Source organism: Nelumbo lutea, chromosome 8 (assembly GCF_056320005.1).
Source record: "Nelumbo lutea isolate HS-2025 chromosome 8, American lotus-T2T, whole genome shotgun sequence".
Taxonomy (NCBI): Eukaryota; Viridiplantae; Streptophyta; class Magnoliopsida; order Proteales; family Nelumbonaceae; genus Nelumbo; species Nelumbo lutea.
The window spans coordinates 37749034-37772657 of NC_142691.1; the positions used below are offsets into that span (position 1 = coordinate 37749034).

General features: G+C 33.1%; 1 long non-coding RNA gene across 2 annotated transcripts; it reads left to right on the plus strand.

Moving 5' to 3' along the window:
• The first annotated feature begins 1950 nt into the window (after nt 1-1950).
• LOC148843850 (uncharacterized) lies at nt 1951-15096 on the plus strand. Of its 2 annotated transcripts, none has more exons than XR_016103738.1 (8): nt 1951-2286; nt 12642-12765; nt 12875-12954; nt 13036-13122; nt 13474-13533; nt 13659-13722; nt 14061-14284; nt 14393-15096. It is a non-coding gene; the product is annotated as an uncharacterized LOC148843850 (long non-coding RNA). The 2 variants fall into 2 exon arrangements; XR_016103737.1 differs by having other exon boundaries at nt 1997-2286; nt 12664-12765.
• The last annotated feature ends 8528 nt before the right edge of the window (nt 15097-23624 follow it).

The window sequence follows — 23624 nt, forward strand, 5'->3', positions numbered from 1 at the left end:
TATCGGACAGTTCACCATCCCCCTCTCGGCGGACGGAATCCCCAGTTTGAACGTGCCTCTCACAATGGCACCTGTCATGGCCCCACTCCCTACTACAGTCGGAACGACGTTCACCGAACCTTCGATCGTGCCCCTAGTAGCCAGCCCGAACCAGCTGGAGGACCTGATGCAGTGCATGAGAGCCATGCAGGCCCAAATGCAACAGTTCCAACAACTTAAGCTCTATCAACAGCACGTGCTGCACCAGGTCTCCCAGTACCAGTATCAGTAGCAGTTCCCCCAGTTGCCCCAACCTCAGCTTCAACAGTCTCAGCTCCAGCCTCAGCACCTGGCCTTGCAGCAAGCCAAGTCCCACCACTAACCCACCATCTAAAAATATTTCACTTGCATTATATAAAATATTTTTTACTTATCACACTTAATTTTGGTTTGTCTATGGTATCATTTTACTCAAACCACTAACCCACCATCTAAAAATGAAAATTGTTTGATTTCTAGGTTGACATTAAATTTTGTAATACATTTTCATCACTGATAAAATGGTCAAATTGCTTGCCCACCACCACGAGGTAAGAAAATGGTTTTGTTTTCAAATTACTTTTCAAAATATTTATTTTTATACTATTAAAATTAATATTGTGGATTTAATTACAAGAATTTAATGATGAGAAAATTATATTCTAAATATAGGATTTAATGAGAGAGAATAGGAAAATATTTTTATTTTCAATTTGTTTTAAATTTTACATTCCATTTTCATCATTAATAAAAACATTTCTTATTTAACATACTTATTATTGTTTAACATGTATGTTAAAAATGTTCCCAATTTTTTTAATTTCTATTTTTTTTCATTTTATCTATTTTTTTATTTTATTATTTAATTGTGGCAGCATGGATTAACCCATTTGACCCAAAATGATTTAATTAATTTCTTACCACCACTTAGATGAAAACACTATTTTTGCTAGGTAGATTTTAAAGGTATAAGCTTTTATGTTATTGGAATTATTAATTTATTAAGTATGGATTTAATTAATAGAACTTAATGATGAGAAGAAATAAAAATGACTTAAATATATGATTCAATAAACATGAATGCAAGTTAATAACTTAAATGGTGGATTTAATGAGAGAGGATTGAATGCATTGAATATCTTTAAATTACCTATTTTCAACAAATTTAATATCAAGAACCAGTTATCCTATTTGCCCTCATTTTTTTATCTTTAAATTTAAATGTAGAGTAAATATTGTTCTTATAAATTTCTAGAAATATTCTTGAGGCCATTGGTACATTTTAAAATAGTATAGATTTACATAACTAGCGGTGCAAGTTTTGCATCTCAAAAACTGATGTAAAATTTCCTTCCTCCTACCTCAATTCTTTGTATAAAGTGTGACCACATCGTATTGCCCGGCCCCTACTAACTTCTCCTATTTCCATTCTCTCTTATATAAGGTGGGATCACACCATTTTATTTACTAATTGACTTTCCGCAAACAAAATAAGACAAGGTAAAATCTGAACCAAAACTCAAAAGTAAGCTAGAATCTATACAGCCTATTTGCATTCGCAGGCATTTACACCGGTGAGAATAATCCCTATTCAAAATACTTACTCAACTGATAACTGCAAAGTAAAACATGAAAGAACACATCAAGGAGTCATTTATTAACAACTGAATTGGCTGAAATGAATTATTTACTAGTTACTTTTTAGTGGACAAGCAATTGAAGATAGGAACTTTGTAACTGCTCGATCGATCGATGATGACATTGTTGGGAAAGCTCATTTGATCATATCTGCTACCCACACCATACCCAGAAGACACTACAGGGGAACATCTCTCCATGCCGATCCAACTCTTATCTACCCCAAGTATTTCACTGCATGATCACTGTTTCCACTAAAATATAACAAGCAATTCAATTCAACAGTTAAGACATGGAGTAGGGACATGATCCCAACAACAAGAACGTCTTCCTGTCCTTTATAGCGAAATATTCCCGATGTGCGACTGCAATGGGGGAGACATGGAGAATCTGCCTCCTCCGGCTCCGAGAAGAAACACAAGTATCAGAAACGATACACGACCGTTGATGGAGAATCTGCTGCCCCTAGCACTTTCGCTCAACCCTCCTTATGGCGGTCCCAGCGCTTCTTCCGTTAACGCAAACGCTGTTCAGGCCAGCAAAGACCGGAAGATGGCCTCGGCCGAGCAGTTGGTGCTTGAGCTCAGCAACCCTGATCTCAAAGAAAAGGCTCTTCTTGATCTCACCAAGGTAATCTCCGTTTATTGGGTTTGTTCATTTTTGCATCCACTGGTATTTGCTCTGTTTTGATATAAGAAGAAAAGGATCAGCCTTTATTTTTGGTTGTCGAAATTCCCCCTTTTTTTTTATCTGCCAAGAATGGGACTTTATTTTGAATTCTTATGATGACCGAGTTGCCTCGAGGGAAATTGAATAAAGGATTTACAAAGCTATATTTTATGGCAATGGAAGGTTTACATTTATATTTCATGTCTACAGATCTTATCTTCTTATTGTTAAATTCATGAGATAAAATTTGTTTATTTTTAACTTACAAATTGTCATGAATCGCTATAAGGAAATTTGGTTGGGATAGTTTTGCCGATTGCTTTTAGGTTTTATAGCAATAAAAGGACCTTGTATTGCCAAAATTGGGGAATGAGATGGTTACTAGGTGAAAAAATTAAAAGAAAATCTGTTGGATAAGATCAATAGTAATATCTTGGGAGACATTAAATCACAAAAAGGATTGACTTCTATTGGATAAGAGGCCAATTTGGTTGAGTAGCTTTGGCGCCTTGAAAACTATGATTCAAGACCTATCAAACAAACATTGACACTCTTGTTTGATTCAAGCACTTCATTTATCAGTCAAACAAACATTGACACTTCTTACAGACCTATATAACCTACCTAAATCCTACAAGTACAAGAAATATTGTAAGACCTAAACTCAAGTTTCAAACTGACAAAATACAAGTGGATAAGTGCTGATTAATATTTAGACAAGAATTAATAGGTCACTATGAAACCAGTTAAGCACATGCGTTGTACGTGAGAAATTTTTTTTCATATTATAGTTAAGATATATTATAGTTAAGATAGAAATTGAAAATTAACAAAAATAACAATATGATTAAAGATAAACTTCAATATTTATTATTCAATTATAACATCATGGGTTTTTTTGAAAGGTCAGATCATTATCCCACCGTCTAGATAAGAAAATAACTTTGATTTTGAATTAGTTTTAAATTAGGGAAAATTATAGTCGGAGTCGGTTGTATATTTAAAATTATGCTACAAGTTGGTCCATAAACCAACAAAACTCTAACAATTGGCTCTACATTTCAAATTACAAAAAAAGGGCAGTTTAGTCTCTCTCTCTCTCTCTCACTCTCATACACACACACACACACACACAATCATCTTTTTTCTGCTCAACGACTATGTGATTTGAAAATAAATAAAAATGATTTTTGATTTTTATATTTATGTTCTTTATATCAGTTTCTCTCATTCTCTCTCTATCTATCGTTCTCCCTCAATCTCTCTCATTCTCTTTCTCTATTGATCTCTCATTCTCCCTTAATTTCTATCGTTCTCTCTCAGTTTCTCTCCCACTCCCTCTCTCGCTTTTTATTTTCTTACATACTTATATGGTATTAATCATATCATATAAAAGAACATGAGATCAGCTTAGTATGGTTCAAAAGTTATTACACCAATTTAATAAAAATTCACAAGAAGTTCTTATGAAATTTACACCAACTGGAGAACGATAGAGATTGAGGGATAAGAAGATATTGACTGAGAGGAGAGTGAGAGAGAAGAATGAGAAGCATTGAGGGAGAATAATAGAGAGAGAAAGAGAGAGTGAGTGAGTGAGAGGTTTTGATTTGGCTATATATCGAAGCTCAGAGAGTGGAAGAGACAAAGGGAGTGGGAGATCGAAAAATGGCTATGAGAGTGAAAGAGAAGGGAGGGAGGTCGAGAGATAGAGAGAGTGAGAGAGAAACTCAAAACCTATATTCGGTATAGGTTTTTTGTTGTGTCCAACATGGACTAAGAGTCCCATGTTGGCAACAACCACATAAGTCTCCGATGACATGGCAGGGGTTTTTATAATTTGAAATGTTGAGCCAGTTGTTAGAGTTTTGTTGGTTTTTGGACCAACTTGGAACCTAATTTTAAATGTACAATTGACTTTGGCTATAATTTTCCCTTTAAATTATATATTTCATTTATATTATATAAAACATTTTTTATTTATCACACTTAATTATTGTTTGTCTATAGTATCATTTGACTCAACCCACTAACCCGCCATGTAAAAGTAAAAATTGCTTGATTTTTATGTTAACATTAAATTTTGTATTACATTTCCATCATTGATAAAATTATTTCTTATGTATAAAACTTAGTTTTCTTCAATATAATGTATGCACAACATTAGAAATGTACCCAATATTTTATTTTTTTGTTAATATAGAACATTAGATATGTGCCCAAAATTTTAACTATCTTTTTTATTTTTATTTTTGTAATTCTTTGTATTTTCTATTATTAAAAATTTTATTATTTGATCATGACATCATTTTATTTCTAGGTAGATCTTGAATTTGACATTCCATTTTAATCATTAATAAAAATACTTCTTACGTTCCATAGTTATTTATTTTAATTTTTATTATTTAATTATGACATTATTTATTAATCCATTTGACCCCAAATGGTCGAGTTGCTTACCCACCACTAGGAGGAAAGAAAATGGTATTGTTTTCAAATTATTTTTCAAAATATTTATTTTTATATTATTAAATTAATATTGTGAATTTAATTACAAGAATTTATTAATGAGAAAAATATATCTTAAATATTGGATTTAATTAGATAGAATAGGAAAATATTTTTATTTCCAATTGGTTTTAAATTTTACATTCCATTACCATCACTAATAATAACATTTCCTATTTATCATACTTATTATTGTTTAATATGTATGTTAAATATGTTCTCAATTTTTTTAAATTTCTTTTTTTTTTCATTTTATCTATTTTTTAATTTTATTATTTAGTCGTGACAACATGGATTAACCCATTTAAGCCAAAATGATTTAATTTCTTACCATCACCTAGATGAAAACACTATTTTTGCTAGGTAGATTTTAAAAATATAAGCTTTTATGTTATTGGAATTATTAATTTATTAAGTATGGAATTAATTAATAGAACTTAATGATGAGAAGAAACAAAAAAATGACTTAAATATATGATTCAATGAACATGAATACAAGTTATCAACTTAAATACTGGATTTAATGAGAGAAATTGAATGCACTGAATATCTTTAAATTACCTTTCTTCAATTCATTGAATATCAAAAACCGATTACCCTATTTACTCTTTTTTTTTATGTGAAGGACTATTTGCAAGTAGGTCTTGGATCTTGAACTAAGTGTACTTTTTTAGGGTGAATTACAAAGACCCCATGTATTGTGGGGCAAGTAATAATTACCCCCTAAACTTTCATTTGCAACAAAGACCCTTGAACGTTCACTTTGTGATAAATACCCCCTTCTCTCATTCAGTTGTTCAAACCATTGTTAACTCAAAACTGAAACCATTCTGACCACTAGTTTCTAGGTTGACGATTTGGCTGTCCGGTCTGAACGGACAATCCGTTCTAACAAAATAAATTAAAAAAATAAAAAATAATTAAAATTTAAGAACGACCAAAAACCATTGAACGGGTCGAACAGGTTGACGGGTCAACTACTTGGGTTGATGGGTCGTTGATCGATTCAATGGTTTTTGGCTAAGAATTGGGTTTGAGGTAAAACAGAACCGGTTGACTAGACGGTTTTTGAGCCAAACGGAAACGGTCCGACCGTTTGGATCAATGGCGATTCAAAAACCAAGGTTCTAACTACCACTTTCTTATTTATTTGAAGGATTTATAATTTGATTACTCTTCTAAATATAATATTGAAGTTTTCTCACTTGCTTCAATAGAACCTTACAGATTTCTGGCTGAATGCAATATTCAGATGAAATGGTAGAGATTTCTTTAGATATAAATTTAATGTTTCATTTGGTTTTCTTGATTTATTGGGGAAAAAGAGTGGATAATTTTTTATATTTTAAGATGAAGGGAGACATTTGCATTAGTGAAATGAAACAAAAATTTAAAGAAACCTGTTTTACTAGATTAGTGAAATGATTCTTTATATTTTAATTGGTTTTGTTATAAGAAAATAAAGGTATTTTGGGTCAATTAGTGTTTTTTAGAAAAAGGAAGGAAAAAAGAAAATAACAAAAATTGATATGAACATTTTGATAATTTAATGCATTCCGCTATCTTGGATCAATTAGTACTTTCATAAGAATGATACACAATCTTCTATCTTCCCATTCTGTCCATCTTGCTGTTTTCCGTTTAAAAAGGAACACATATCCTTGTTACATGAGTCGTAGTTTCCTACCGTGCAAAGGTGGAGACGGAGGACGGATGTTAATGACTTCCATTTCCTTTTTTTTTCAGTCATTAAAAATGTTTTAAAATCATGAGAGATTGAGAGGTGGTATCTGAATCCGAACCAGCTGGTTGGTAAGGGTTTTAATTTTGGCGGGTATGGGATGGTAGGGTTTTAATTTTTGGGTTATGGGTTGGGCATGGTCAGAAAACTCAGATCTGAGTCATCTGACCTAAACTTAGAGTTGTGTTTGGGTTGAGGGTTTAGGTAGCTCAAGTCTGGTTCAATTGGAGCTCACCCTAATATATACATACACACATGCATTATATTTAGGCCATGTTTGGGAGTGTTTAAGTTGAAAATAAGTGCTTAAAAATAAGTGTTTATTCCAATAAGCATTTATTTATATTTGGCATCCAACTTTTTCAAGTGTTTATTTTTTAAAATAAGCACTTATTTTATATTCGGCATTTGGTAGTCATTTTCTTTAATAGGCACTTAAATAAGCATTTGTAACTATTTTATCATGAGGATGGCAAATTTCCCCATCCCCAACGGGGACCTGACTTCCCCAACCCGATAGGGTCAGGGATGAGGATGGGGATTGAGGTCCCCTCCCCACCCCGACCCCGATTATATATTTGTATATTTATATATATTTAAATGTTATTTATATTACTTATATATATATATATATATATATATCAAAACATATTTAAAACATTAATTATAATTTAAAATTTTTATTTATTTTAAGTAAATTTATTTTCAAAAAAATACTATTATATAAAAAAATTTAGGGATTCGGGTCCCTGCGGGGAACCCATCCCCGTTGGAGATCGGGGATGGAGGACAAATTTTACCCCTTACAGGGATCGGGGACGGGGATGGACGTTAATTTCAGAATTGGGGGCAAGGACGAGAATATGATCCCCACCCCGAACCTGCCCCGTTGCCATTCCTATTTTGTCCTTTATTTTCTTTCAAATTTTCACAATATATCCTTTGAAATCACTTTTAATAAATTATTTTTATAAAGAACACTTTTCTAAAAGCATTTTTATAAAAGTACTTTTAAGAAAGTACTTTTGTGAAAGCATTTTTATAAAAGTAATTTTAAGAAAGTACTTTTGTGAAAGCACTTTTATAAGTTGTAAAAGTACTTTCATACAAGTTCTTTTGTAAGGGTACTTTCTTAAAAGTGTTTTTGTAAAAGTGCGTTTGTAAAAATGCTTTCATGAAAGTACTTTCCTAAAAGTGCTTTCTTAAAAGTACTTCTATAAAAGTACTTTCTTAAAAGTATTTTTGTAAAAATACTTTTATGAAAGCACTTTTACAAAAGTACTTTCATACAAGTTCTTTTTTAAGGGTACTTTCTTAAAAGTGTTTTTTGTAAAAATACTTTCATAGAAGTATTTTCTTAAAAATACTTTCAAAAAAGTGTTTTAGTAATAAGTGGTATTTTAAAATTCAATCAGGGATAATTTTAAGTGCTTATTGTATGAGCACTTAAAAAAAGCTTAAAATTTGGGCTTAAAAATTGAGCCCCTATTTTTAAAATAAGCACTTATTTCCCAAATATCAATAAGTACTATGGCCCAAAAAAGCACTTATTTTTAAGCACTCCCAAACCATGGTCTTATACAAGTATCTTTTTTTCTAATTAAATATATGCATCTATATGTGTATTTGTAAATGAAATTTGAGCATGTTTTCAATTAAATCTATACTTAAATTGGGCCATAAAGCCCAATAAAAGATGGCTATATAAAATTATATTCATAAATTCTTTAAAACCCAACGAACCCATCCAAGCCTGACTATGTCTTGCCTGACCCAACCTGATCCAAGCCCAGCCAAGTTGTAGGTTAAGCTCAATTTGGGCCTGAATTGATAAACCTACATCTGACCTTGGGTTAGGCCAGGTCCAAGCCCAAGGTTTGCACTTTTGGTGTCAGGTCTGGATTAACCTTCCACCCAACCCAACTGCCTGAGTTGCACATAGGGGTTTCAGAGCTGATTGAGGTATGAAACAGGAAATTGGTATTAGGCTTTAGGCAGCATCTTTCACCCCCGAGGGGTTTTCTCCTCATCGTTTCACAGTACATAGAACTCACACTCACTAGTAACAGTACATAGAACCAGAGTACAAGCCTTTGACAGACTAGAGAAGAATAAGGCGAGATCATTATTTTTGGTTCAAAAGTGTGAAGATCTCTCTTCATTGAAACTGTTCATTCTTCAGAAAGCTCTGGGAATCTTGAAATAAAAATTAAAAGGGGAGTATATTTAGCATACAAAATCAGGGTCGACCAAATTAAAGAGAAACATTCTCATTTTTACGGCACTTGCGCAAGTAAAGATAATGGGTAAAAACAAAAATCATGAAAAGACATTTCATGAGTTTGATTTTCTTTTACTCATATATATTTTTTTAAATGTCTTAACATATTGATTGAATTTAAAGATTAAAATATTCGGACAATTTGTTTTTTTTTTAAATATTAATCTTATATAATATGGTACTAGTACAATATTCTGATTTAATTCTTATGGCCTACACAAAAACAAAATTTACAATGCTTTACACCGTTGAAAATTATACCTATAATTCTGATTAATTTGAAATATATATATATATATATATATATATATATATATATATATATTATTTTCAAATTGGCCAGAATTATTAATTAGTCAATAATCCCTTGCAAGTGTCCTCCTATGTGGGTTCCTGAATTTAACCCCAGAAATCTACATAGCACTTGTCAAGGCTAGCAGAATACCAGAGGACAGCCAAAAGTCATCTGTCCAAGATGGAAAGCAAATGGGCATGTTGGAGAGATTGATATGGTGTGGGCAATGCTTAGCTATTATTGCCGAATCTTGAATTCTTCATTCTTGGCACATCCCACCCACCCCTATTCATTTATTTTAATTATTATTTTTTATTTATTTTTAGCAATAAAAATACAAATTAAGCTTCATTCTTCATGGTTTGAGACACTGAGGTATCGTATGACTGTTTCTAGACATACATACATGGTATATTGATAATATTTTGGTTTATGAAGAATATTAGATAAGAATGTTTTTATCTAATATTAGATATAGTCATGACTCTTGACATTAGAGACACAACAAATATATTAAGTCGATAAGATTAATCTAGCAGACAAAATGGGGCTCTTGCTACATCTCTGGTCTGGTTCTGTTTTGTCTGGGTCATGTTAGTGAATATAGAGTCAACAACCTACTTCTATCCATCCACTGGCCAAGATTCATGTGCATGCACTACTAATATGACAAAACATCATACCTAATCTCAATTATTATTGGCCCCAACTAATTAAGCCAATGATCTAACAGCTATGTGGCATCAGGAGTACTAAATAATTGGCTTTAGAGTTGGAATAATAATAGACATAATTATTGTGTCATACACTTATTCAGGTAAGTGCATTTATTTATGTTCGTTTATTTCTTATGTAAATAAGGCAATGACCATTTTAACCATAAATATCCATTATCAAAATGGGTATTTTTGTCCTATGCAAGTTTTGACAACTTTTCCGCTAGTTGGGAAAGTTATTTACCCACCTAGGGGATGGATATCACTTACTCGATACCTAGGAAAAAAAACTTTCCTTGGTCCTCACATAAATCTGAAAAAAGAATATGGGACTCTTGGTCAATGGGAACCAAAATCCCATTGACCAACATCCCCCCCTCTCAAAATCCAAAAAAAGAATACCCCCTTAGTGTAATGTAAATATCAGGCTACTGTCCAGTGTAAAAACACAGGTTTGAATCTAAGTGTTATTTTGTGAAAAAAAAAGTACCAAAATTTAGGTCTGTTTCTAGTATACCCCTCCCAAGACCCTAGAGAAATGGGATCAGTATTGGGTAATGGCGTTTTACTTTACAACTTCCATGTTCATCAGAATGCAAGTATGGAGACATAGTATTGATGATGAAATAATCCAATAGAAAAAACTTTTACTAAAATGGTGATTTTGTATCGTTTCAATTTCTAAATATACAATATTGGAATAAGATGACATCTCTTTTGAAATCGCACAGATAATTAGAATAGGCTAGAACTCATGACTTCGGCTATGTTTGGTGAAGGAAAAAGTAGGGAAAGGAAGGATTAGGTAAGGAAACCTTTACAAATCACCTCTACAAGTCACCTTTTCCCTTCCTTCTTTACCTTTTTCCTTCCTTTCCTTACCTTTTCCTTCAAACCAAACATAGCTTTAGTTATCATTTTCTCTTGTATTAATGTTGTGGATATGGTTTGGCATCATGCTTCCCCAGAGCTTGGATCTGTTGATTGGTTGTTTACTTTGTGTATGTGCAAGGATGTTTCTTCCTATGAGCTTGGATCTATTGCTTGCACTGCTGTATATAATGGTTTATATAACCAATCACGAATGAACATGCCAATGTTTTGAACACATGGATGTATATGTTAATGTGTATGGATACGGGGAATTTGGTTCCAATCCCCACCCTACTAAGTAGCAGATCCCAATTGTCTTCTCCCACCCCCACCCCACATCACAAAGGGGTAAATTTGACTGTTTGAAAATAAAAAGAAAAAGGAAACAGCTTGGGTTGTTTTCAAGTTTCATGTGCATGACACATTAGAATTGGTATGGGGGTAAAAGAGCAATTGCAATCAATGTTCATTTTATTAAAAATACAAATAAACAACTAAAAGGGGTAATATGTCATATGCAAGGATCTTCAAAACATCTCACTTGTCCCTAATAAGAGAGAGTAAGCCGAAATCCCTTCTATATTGGTGTTTTTTAATGTGTTGTTTGGTAAGTTTTTTTTTTTGACAGTTAAAAATCGTAGTAGGCTTTTGCATAAAAATCTTGGCAGCCCACAGACCGTTTGATTGGAGGTGCATCTTTCAACACAAACATGAGATGAAAAGAGGCAAGAAGCTTAACTTCTAACTTCCCAAAATAAGTTCGAATTGAGCTTCTCGTGTCTTTTTGGGCATAGTCTTCTGATAGCTAAATCTTCCTCCAATCAAATAGGAAAAGATGAAAATGTGGGCTACCAGGCTTCTAAACAGCCAACAACCCATACAAAAAGATGTACTAAACAGGGCCTAAATAAGCCAATGAAAAACACAAAGAAAGAGTAATAACAAGGAAAAAAACACATGGTTTTGCAAATGAGGGAGTGAGTCATATTTAATGTGGTTCCATCCCATTAAATATGGGTTATGTACATACTTGATACATCATAAGTATACTAATCTTTTTCTAAGTAAACACTTATCTCTTGAGTTTCACATGCCACCTATGTTTCACTAAGTACAGGCTTTATAGTTCCTAGCGTCCCACTCAATCCTTTCACATACAACTAAGGGTGCCAAAAAATGTAGATAGACTTTTCTCCGTATACAAGTCGAGAACTTTTAACTTGAAGTAATGAGGATAATACGTTTATTCAAAAAAAATAGGTAGCTTTGGCTTGGTCTCAAATTTCTTTGATTGTATATATTAACCCACATGAAATATCATTTTCTTGTCAGATTGGGTTGTATGGTGGACAATATCCAAGACATGAATATATAATTTTCCAACTCTTACTTGTCATGAGATGCCCTAGCTTCTTTAGAGTCTGCCACACTTCCACTAAAAAACCCCAGCTTCTCTCTTCCACCAACAAACAATTTAATCCATTTAGACCACTCCAAATAAGACTAGAAAATTCCCACTTTTTAATACCTGAGTGGAACACATTTTGACCTCTAGAGTCTAGACACCTCTAGCCATACTAAACCTTGGATGAGTGAACCACCACACACAAACAAGAGACATAACCCACCTATCAAGGATTGTACCTAATACCAACTGACAATCCAAAAAATACTAGCAAATAGAGCCTTTTTTCAATTACCACCACCACCAAGGAACAGTTCAAATAGTCCAAAACAATATACCAGCCTAGAGAAGAAATAAACACTATTCTTGCTTATGCTAAAGAGAGTGGAATTGTAGACAACTCCAAGCAGAGAAAGAATAAGCACAATGCACTTTCGTTTTCTTCGCCGGAGTGCACAGAAGTGCCTTATAGTTTTCTCGCTTTCTTCACTCTGTAGTTTGCCACCTCCATGTCCTCAGGCAATGTACTATGGCTGTCATCTCCTTCTCTTGGACCGTGCCTCTCAGTCTCATTGAGCTTTCAGTTCTCATATGCAGCAGGGTGACCATGATAAAAGACAGGTATGTGCCTTTTGTACAATGTCTACATTCCTAAATTATATCATTTTTGGAAGATAAGGTTTGTCGGTCGTGGTAGTGGGTATAATATCCTTGGGTCTTATGGGTGTAGGCACAAAGAATGCTCGAGTTACGGGTAAAATACACAACCTCTCACAGAAAAACTGTAAGGAAGCCAATCAACTCTTCGATGTAAGCTTCTTAATTCTTAGATTCATTTGGTGTTCTCGTTTGGATGTATGGGTTACTAAATTACTTTGGTTATATGTGTAGTTTTTGATTTCTCGAGACATTGCTACTTTTGGCAATCGGGTTATTAACTCTTGTGCCTTACCATTGTTCCCGATTTTTTATATCAATGTAAGTATAGGAAACATCCTGTGCTTAATTCAATTCCATTTTCTTTTAATTCTGTAGGATAACTAAATAGATGTTTCTTGTGGGTGTGTGGGTTATTAATTGCTCTATTGCCATTATTTTCCTTGTAATTTTTTTGAATTTATTAATAACCCTCACCACCGACACCTTCATGCGTTGCCACATTTAGGAGATTGCATCCACAGAGACGACTCAAGCGTTCGAATTGTAGTAGTGAATAGCCGTGGCCTCGCATACACTAGAGTCTAGAATGAGCCACTCTAACCCATTTCTTATGTATACACTCTTAAATTTTTTCTTCCCCACCTATTTTTAATTAGATATTCTTGGCAGGTGAATGGCGTGGGCATGGAAAGAAGGGTCGAAAGTGATACGGATTCAAAAGTGGCACAGGTATTTATTGGTTGTAGAATGTTTACATCCCTAAGTTTTATCATTTTTGGAATATATGGTTTGCTAGTTGTGGAGGTGACTACAATATTCTTGGTTCTTATGGGTGCGTGCATGAAAAATGCTAGACTTGCAGGCAAGATGCGCAACCTCTGGTGGCAATACTATAAGGAAGCCGATCAACTCTTCGGTGTAAGCTTCTTAATTCTCAACTTCATTCAATGTTCTCATTTGGGTGTATGGGTTACTATTTTGCTTTAGCTATATGTGTAGTTTTAGATTGCTCGAGGCTTTACTACTTTTGGCGATCGGCTTGCCGGCTCTTGCGTCTTACCATTGTTCCTGGTTTTCAATATCAATGAAAGTATATGAAACATCTCGTGCTTAATTCAGTTCCATTTTATTTTAATTCCATAGGATAAATAACTGGATGTTGTTGTGGGTGTGTGGGTTACTAATTGTTCAATTATCGTGGTTGTGCTTGTAACTTCTCTTAATTTGTTAATAATCCTCATGATTGCCACTTTCAGGAAATTGCATCCATGGAGCTGATTCAAGCATTCGAATTGTAGTAGTGATTAGCCAAAGCCTTGCATACGCTGGAGTCCAAAATGAGCCACTTTAACCCATTTCTTATTTATTCTCTCTTAGACTTTTTCTTCTCCAACTGTTTCTGATTAGAAATTCTTGATAGGTGAATGGTGTGGGCATGGAAAGGAGACTCGAAGGTGATACGAATTCGGAAGTGACACAGGTATGTGATTGTTGTCGAATATGTGCATCCCTAAATTTTCAAATTTTTAAAGAAAAGGTTTGTCGGTTGTCGAGGTGACAATAATATCCTTGGTTGTTATGGGTGCAGGCATGAAGAATGCTTGACTTCTATGATATTGCATCATTGGAGCAGATTCAAGCGTTCGAATTGGAGCAGTAGTCAGCCAAGGCCTTACATACGTTGGAGTCCAAAATAAGCCACTCTAACCCATTTATTCTATATTCACTTCTAAACTATTTCTCGTCCACCTATTCCTGATTAGATATTCTTGACAGGTGAAGGTCGTGAGCGCAATGGAGACTCGGAAGCGATGCGGATGCGGAAGCTGTACGGGTAGCTGGTTATATGTGTAGTTGAAGCTCTCTTGGAGGACTTTTGATTGATCTAGAGATTGATCCAGAGATTGATCCTTGGTGCTAATCCGCCTTCCCTTTATATAGCTTTAGGAGGAGGGGTTGTTTCCAATTCATTTTTGGAGTTCTTTCTCAAAAATAGAAAGTCCTAATTCCTAATGATTAGTTTAGATCTAATCATATCATATCTCTTATATTGTAATCTAAATCTCCTTTATCTTTCTAGAATTACAACAGAAAATTGAATCTGATAGGACTCTTCGTAGTTTCATATTTTTGTTTTTGTATTGGGCTTCAACGAATTGGGCTTTTGCTACGAATTTGTTCAGACTTCGGGCCCGATTTTGACTTTAATGCAGTCAGAATCTATCAAAACTCAAAACATGAAAGTTGTAGAATTCATCCTTATCTTTCCAATGAATCTTGAATTATCTCAAACGAATTCTGGATGGGAGAGCTATGCTCTGATTACTAAGCGGCACCGAAACTGTGCAAAATTACCCGATTAGCCTTGTTTTTCTCCCGACGCCTTCTTTCATCCCCTTAATCGAAATACAAAAATAATGAGTCCAATTAAGTACTAATTAAGTATAAAAGACTGAATAATTAGGGATAAAAATATGATAATTTTTATTCTCATCAAATCCCCTCACACTTAAAACTTGCTCGTCCTCGGGCAAGACAAAATTCAAGCAAACACAAAACAAACAACTATCATTCCAATCTTTAAACTGAACTCTTCTTTATCTTTCTCAACAAATATTCTAGGTTAACTATTGCAAACCGTTAAATCAACACAACCAAGTCATACATGACTCATTCATCATTCAATCCAATTTTTGCTACTACAAACCAAGTAGTAAATCAAGGAAAACCTCTCTTTTTATTTCCTTTTTTTCTCTTTTTATTGGGAGTGAGTGCATTTTATGCTCCGTCTCACTTTTGGATCACTCAGCCAGTAGGTGCATTTTATGCTCCGTCCTACTGTTGAATTTGTTGGCTAGTAGTGCATTTTATGCTCCATCCTACTATTGAATTACTTGGTGGTAGATGCATTTTATGCTCCATCCTACCAATTGTAGCAATGGTAAAACAACTACCCCATTTACTTAAATATGAATTTAGGACTAGTTTAACTGGAAATGGCTTCAGATAAGTCATGTACTCCTTGATCGTACCTCATTACTAGGTTCACAAAATATTGTAGCAATGGTTCACTCATGTTGTAACACCTTGGTCTCCTCTCTTAATTATTAAGAAAATACAAACTTTGAGGTATTTCTTTGCACCAATTTAAAATCTTTTTGATACAAATAATGGGTGAACCATTATTTGGGCAATATTTGGCAGCCAAGTTACTATGAAAAACAACCAATATAGGTGAACAAAACAACTTGATATTTTGGGATTTTTTTGATGAAAATATTAGCCAACATAACCTTTGGGTATCTTTAGGAGCTAAGACATTGTAAAAAAAATGTGCTTTTAAAAAAAAAAAGTTACCAGTTTGTTTTGCTATTGTGATCGCGAATGACCACTGTAGCTTAAAAATGAGTGTGGAAGGAGATATTTGCATCGGGTTTGGACAATTCAAACTGGATCTCAATCCATATCCATATCCATGTTTACATTAGTTATACTCAGTCTAGCCAATCAATCTACGCCACTTTCTAAGTCCAAACAACTCAGGCCCGACCAACTTGTCATTCATTCTATCAACTCAGGCCCAATTAACAATGGTTTGACCACACTTGTCAACTTAGGCCTAGTTAATAGTGGCCCGACCAACCCAAATTAGGGGTGTTCATGGATCGGGTTGGGTCGATTTGAGCGATTTTCTTAAATCGACCCAACTTTGTTGGTTTACTTATTAATTAAATCGAAACTGACCGGCCCTAAAGTTAAACCAATGCAAACATGAGGGGTCGATTTATCAATTTAGTCAATTTTTAAATATATTTTAAACTAAGAATATTTATATCAAAATATCTATTTATATTTAAGTTTTTTTTTTAGTTTTTATGCAAAATCAAAATATATATTTAATTCGATTAGTTATCTTGTACAAAATTGATTTTTTTGTCAATATATATTTAAATTTATACAAGACTGAACTAAATATTGTACCATTATATTATAGTTGTATTGGTTTTGCATTTTTATTTTGTTTTTATCATAAGTAACCATAATAAAATATATCAACATTTAACATGTAAGGTAGGGACTAATTAGTGATTACATAAACAAAGTATCGGTTTGACTTTCATACATGAAAGTCGAAACCGAACCAAGTTGCTGGTTTATTTTCTCACACAAACTGAAACTAATCGGTGGTTTTGAAAAACTGACCAACTCAGGTTGGGTCGGGCCAATCTGGTCGGTTTGACATTTAATGTAAACACCCCTAACCCAAATTATTGTTATAATTAATAATTCTAGAAATACTATTAATAATTATAAAAATTATTAACATGAACAATTTACCATAATTTTTAGGAAAATATTATTAACAAAACCATCATTATATTACTTCCTTGAAATTATGGAAAATTACCTATACTAATTATTTAACTAATCAATCAATATTTAAATTATCAAAATGGTTATTAAAATTAATCATCTATGATAATTAATATTATTCAAAAAACAACACTTGAATCAAGATAATTAGTTAATAATAATTAATATTACATTAATATATCTGATAATTTTTTATAATGATAATTCGTATTAAAATTAATATTTCAGATAATTAATAGAAAATGAAAATTGATTTATGACAATTTTTATATCCACTCAAAATCATTTACTACAAAAATTTCTATTTTCTATAATAATTATTTGAAATAGTAAATAATAATTATCAATTAACAACAATTATTAATAATTAATAGAAATTATAAAAAAAATATTCATGATAATAACTTTTAATAATAATATTGATAATGATATTAATAATCCTTTGATAATATCTGATATTATTTAATTTTTTATAATAGTATTGATATTAATAGTAATTATTTATCTTTGAAAACATTAATAGCAATTAGTACTTATTAAATATTTATGAAAATTCTACAATTTCTAAAAAATATTATCAATTTAATAATATATGAAAATATTAATAATTTATTTTAGTTATTGTTAGTAATAACTACTTAGTATCATCCTATTAATATTTGATATTTCTTAATATTAATAAATAATTATAATAAAATAGTTGAAAATAAATTACTAGAACTTACCAAAATAACCAGTAACTTATGACAATAAATAAATAATTATCATTTATAATATTTTCTATTAACCATAAATTAGTATAAACTAAATTTCCATAAATTACCAATAATTATCATAAATTAGTAGGAAATGAATTACTAGAAATTACACAAATCTTCAAATAAAATAACCAAAACAAATTACCAATGATTATAAAAAATTATCATAAAATAGTAGAAATTTCTAGGAACTAGCACAAATTATCATGGAATAGTAAGAATGTCCAAAAATATCAAAGTTTTTTAAACTGGACCAGACAAGAACCATTTTGGGGGCCGGTTCCCTGGTCAAATGGTCCGACCGTACTTTTGATTGATTTCTCATTTTTCGGATATGATTGGAACAATGGAGAAGTAGGAAGACTTTGGCGATTCATAATGGGGTATCTAGAATATCTATGTCCTAGGACAAAAAAGATTAATAATGAAACATGGGGCCCAGTAGTGACATACCAGTCCTCCTAATCGACTACTTATCATCATAATGAGAAAATGTTCCACTTAAAAATTAGTAAAAATAATAACAACTCGCCACCTTTTTTTTTTCTCAAAAATATCTATATCCTCTGCTGAAAAATGAAGACTAAGACTGGAGTTTCGTGGAAAAAAAGCCCTCTATCGGATTTGAACCGATGACTTACGAACTTACCATGGCTTGACTCTACCGCTGAGTTAAAAGGGCCCATTTTATTCAATTCATGAATTAGCCCTCTATAAGTCTACTGCATATATACAAATCCAAAAAGATTTTTTTGTATAAATGCAGTATATCATTCATGTCTCTGTTACAACACGGCGAAATTAAATGGTTCGTGTCTCTGTTACAACACGAAGGTATTCACGTCCAATGAAGGATCCAAAGACTGCTCCTACTGAAGATGGCGCAGTGCAGGATGGAGCAGAATTAGCAGTGTTCTTCCCCAAGAACTCTGTCATTCGCAAGAATCAGTAGAATGGTACGTGAGCACAGCTTCCTTTTCAATCATTTCTCAAAGAACTGATGTCAAGATCCAATCTTGACTTTTCCCACAGCTGGAAATCGAACTGGCAAACAGGGCGACAAGAGCAGGGAGGCGGCAAGAGAGTATTCGTAGGGTGCAGAATTCTCTCTTCTTGATTTCAGCACTAAAGAAGATCTGATGTGTTTCTTGGTCTCTCTTTTTCTCTAGGCTACCGCCCCCTCCTTCTTTTTGTTAAAATAAAAGATCAGCTCCTAATCCCATTAGGAGGTGCTTATCCAAATCATATTTGGATCAGCCTTCTCTTCTAGTGATAAGGATAAACCCTTATCTTATCTGCAGATTAGATTAGCTTTATCCTAATCCCATTAGGAGATTTCTAGATCTGAATCACATTCAGATCTGGACTCTCTGAGTGGATAGGATTAAGACCCTATCCTATCTGCAAATCCATCTCAGAATTCGCCCCTTTAATTAACTAAATAAATAGCCAGTTCGAAATGGACTTTAGGCCCATCAAGCTTATGTGCTCACTTAACCTTCCTAACTGCTACTCAGTTGGGCTTCCTTGTATGGCGTGGTATCCAAGCATTGAGCTACACATCAGCCACATGGGTTTGGCCCAGCCTTTGTTACAAGGCCTGGCCGAATACACTGTTAAAGACAGTGCACCCCCTGAAACCCATCGAATGGGCTCTATGGGCCCAACACTTACCCTAAGTGGTCCCTGGGCCAAGCCACCTTGTAACACCCAGGGACTGTGGGCAGATGCAAGATTAGCCCATCAGGTATTATCCTCAATGGTCTTACACTTAACCTCTCAGCCCATAATGATCATACACTGCCCGACAAGAGAGGACCTCTCCCTCGGCTACAAGGAATAGTGTTGCACTCTCCACTTATATGGATCCCGGGAATTAAAACCTTTTGCAAATATTTTAGAAACCATAATATATATACTTTTATATATCATATAAAATATACTTTGCAAAACAAATCTCAACGGTTGAAATCGGTTGCCGGCAGTCTTGGTTTCCAACAGTGAGAGCGCATCCCCGATCATTACCTTTGTCCGACAAAGGGGCTGATCCTGTCACTATGATCACCCACTCAGATGAATTCTCGGATTGTCCCAACATACCCAGGTTTTGACCCCCGCTAAGGATCTCACTGATTGGTACATCAAAGACACCCCGATCCGACACCTAGTGCAGTATCATAATCGAGTCTAGGGGTCGGGTGTAACTTTCCAGTTTTGCCCATCAATCTCCAAGGTCTAGGGCAATACTGGAAATCTGGTCCAGTTCAAAGATTCAATTAATTCCACACTGTATGTGCCTAGGGTCTCACCTCGGTAGATAAGACAAGCCACCCCAACCGACTTGGTGGCACCACAGTGTCAGCCTTGTCAGGATAGGTCTCCCTAGACCGATCCACTGGCTGTGAACATTCTAAACTAACACAAGTCTCAATAAGTGTCAAGTTTAAGGGTATTACACAGAAATATACCAAGGGAACATGAATCAAATATGCACTTTTATTCATTTACAATAAACTCATAAAGTACATCAATTTTGATTGAAGATAAGGGCATACAAAACTATCTAACAATAAATTCTTTTCGTTTTTTATGAAGAAAGTTTTTTCCTAATAGAATATAATATAGTCAAAATTCTGGAGAGTTGGCTGCCTAAAGGAATCACATTGCTAGAAACTTGAATAGAATCTAAGTTCCTCTTTTACTTGACTTAGAAAGTTACCTTAACTTTGACCTTACAGTGTCATGGATGCTTATGGGAGTCCATAGAATGGTGGCTGCTCTGTGATAGAAATAACAGGAAAGCCCAAAACTTGATTTTCTGCAATCTTTTTACCCAGAAGATGTTTGTTTTCTCTCTGTTTTCTGTATTTCTGCTTTGAATGCTACAACTGTTTTCATCATCTTTCCTGGTGAGATAAATTACACAATCTCTTGAAATGTCTTTTTAATCAATTTCTACTTGTTATCTCTGTTTTGTATTTGATTTCTACTTGTATTTAGTGGCAGGTTTTATTTTTCTTTCGTTTTCTCTGATTATATCATTCCTTTCTTTGTAGTTTGGGGTGTAAGATGATTTTTCCCTTAAGCAAAAGCACTTTCACAATTATACTTTTTGTATAGTATATGATTCTGTTGAGAATAGGTTTAATTCCCGGAATTGCTTTGTTTGGTTTAGATAAATGACCGTTATGAGTTCCCTCTGGAACTAGACCTCGATAGAGAGAATGGAAAAATACCTGTCACCTGAAGCCGATCGAAGAGTTGGCAACCTTTACACGCTCCACGGGTACCTTCATGATGCTTCCCCTACAATACAAGTTCTCAGAGGAGTAATTTATATAATTTAAGTTGGGATGGGTTGGTGAAGTATGATACCTTTGACTAAGAGAGGAATATATATTTGTATATATTTGTGTTTATGTCAATTTTTTTATTTTGATATGTTCAGGTTCTTACTTTTGTTTGTTTGCAGTGTTTTGGTTCACAGTGGTGGGGTGCATGGTGGACATTATTATGCTTTTATCAGGCCCACTCTCTCTGATCAGTGGTAGGTATAGCTAGAGCTTGTTCACTGAATATTTTTGTTTGGCTGTTGTTACCTTTGGGAAAAATTGCTGGTTAATCAAAAAGTTACTTCTAACAGCCTGTGGTATGGGTGAAACTTCCAATGAACTACAGTTAAGCAAGTGTAAGTGCCTCTGTGCCTGTGTTGAAACTACTGTTTAGCATTGAGAATCAAAACTTGAGATTTGTCTTTATGATTAATTTTTAATAATTAGATTCCTTTACAAGGATTGGGACGATATTATTAGGATCTATTAGTATATATTAAAACAAAGAAGGCCTCTCTCACTCTCACGTTTCCAATCACCTAAATCATCTCCTCTCCTAAAAATTTTCCTAAACCATCTCCCTACCTAATTTCTATTTATTTCCATCTCTATCTCTATCCACCTTGCAAAATACATGCACTTAATTTCTCATCAATGTATTAAAATATTAACGTTTATGTTAAAACTTTTTTGGAAGAAAGTTTAGCAAAGTTTGAGTTAAAATTTAAATATTGAAATAAGATGAGTAAAACAAATCTAAAATAATAATAAGGGAAAAATATATAATGCAATAAGACAAATAATAAAAGTAAGGTAAAACATTAATAATTAATTAAAAATCTTATCATAATTATAAAAAATACAATTTCAAAATTAAATACAGTCAATTAATTAATTAGAATTGATAATTTATTACTTAATTAATTATGGTTAATTAATTAATGTTAAAAAAATACTTTTAATATAAGTAATTATAGTTAATTATTTACTAAGCTTTCCGAAAAAGTACTTTAGTTTTAAATTACCATATTTAATGAATTACTTAAATTATAACTATTGTTATTTTTATTTCTGTAAAATAATTTTACAGCGATTAAAATAATAGTAATTATAATTAAATTATTATTGATAACTAACTTAAATTATTAATTAAGTATAAATGTAATTAATAATTATGATAATTATTATTGAAAATTACCATAATTTTTGTAAATTTTGATACTTAATTAGTTCTGAACTGTTTGAAAAAGTAATTTAATACTTAATAGTATAAATATAATTATTAATTATGATAATTATTTTTGAAAATTACCATAATTTGTGTAAATTTTGATACTTAATTAGTTATTGAACTGTTTGAAAAATTAATTTAATAGTAAATTACCATAATTAATGAATTATTTAAATAAAATATCAGTAATGAAAATAATGGTAAAATTCAATTAAAAGACTATGATATGGGTTGGTTTGGTATCAGGCTGAACCCTATAGAGTTGGGTGGGTTGGCATGGGTTTGTCTCAACCCTAACTCATCCCTCCCCTTCTTCCACTGAAGCCTAACCCAACCTGACTCAATACTATGCTGGTTTTTGGATTGAACCTGCCCTGGTCTACAAGGTACAACTTGATACCGACCCAACCCGTCTCACAGTCTTTCAATTATTTTTTGTGATACATTTTGGAAACTCGAGTCATAATTTAAGTTGGAAGTTGGTTTATGGGCTCTAGGGTACCACTTCTCAAAAGTGGAATAACAAAAAAGCTGAAAAGCAAATAGTGAAATAAAGCATATACTTTAAGGTTAGGGGGTAGAAGTCAGACCGAATTACAAGAATACCCTTTATATTTGTAGGGGTATTATGATCCGATGGGTGGGGGTTAGCCAAATCTGAACTCGATATGGGTTAATTAATCAAAACCCTAACCTAACCTCACTTTTTTAAAACAAATATTGAAAGAAATCATGAACTTTAAGGTTAGGGGTTTGAAGTTTGTAATCTAATCTTACACTAGATTTGGGTTAAAACAAACATTGATAGAAATCATAAACATTAAGGTTAGGGGTTTGATGTCAAACCAAATTACAAAAATACCTTTTATGTGTAAGGTTATTATTGCTCGATGGGTCAGGTCAGCCAAACCTACATCCAATTTGGGTCAAATAATCAAAACTTTAACTTGACCATCTAGGTGATTCAAATTGAATTTACCATTTAAGTGGACCCACTGAGATCCCTATACGAGATTAGCTACTCTCACTAGGGTTTCAATTTGGATTGTGGTTGGAACAACTAAACATTACTCAAAAATATAATACTTGGGTTGGATTGAGTTGGTTGAATTAGAAATGTTATAA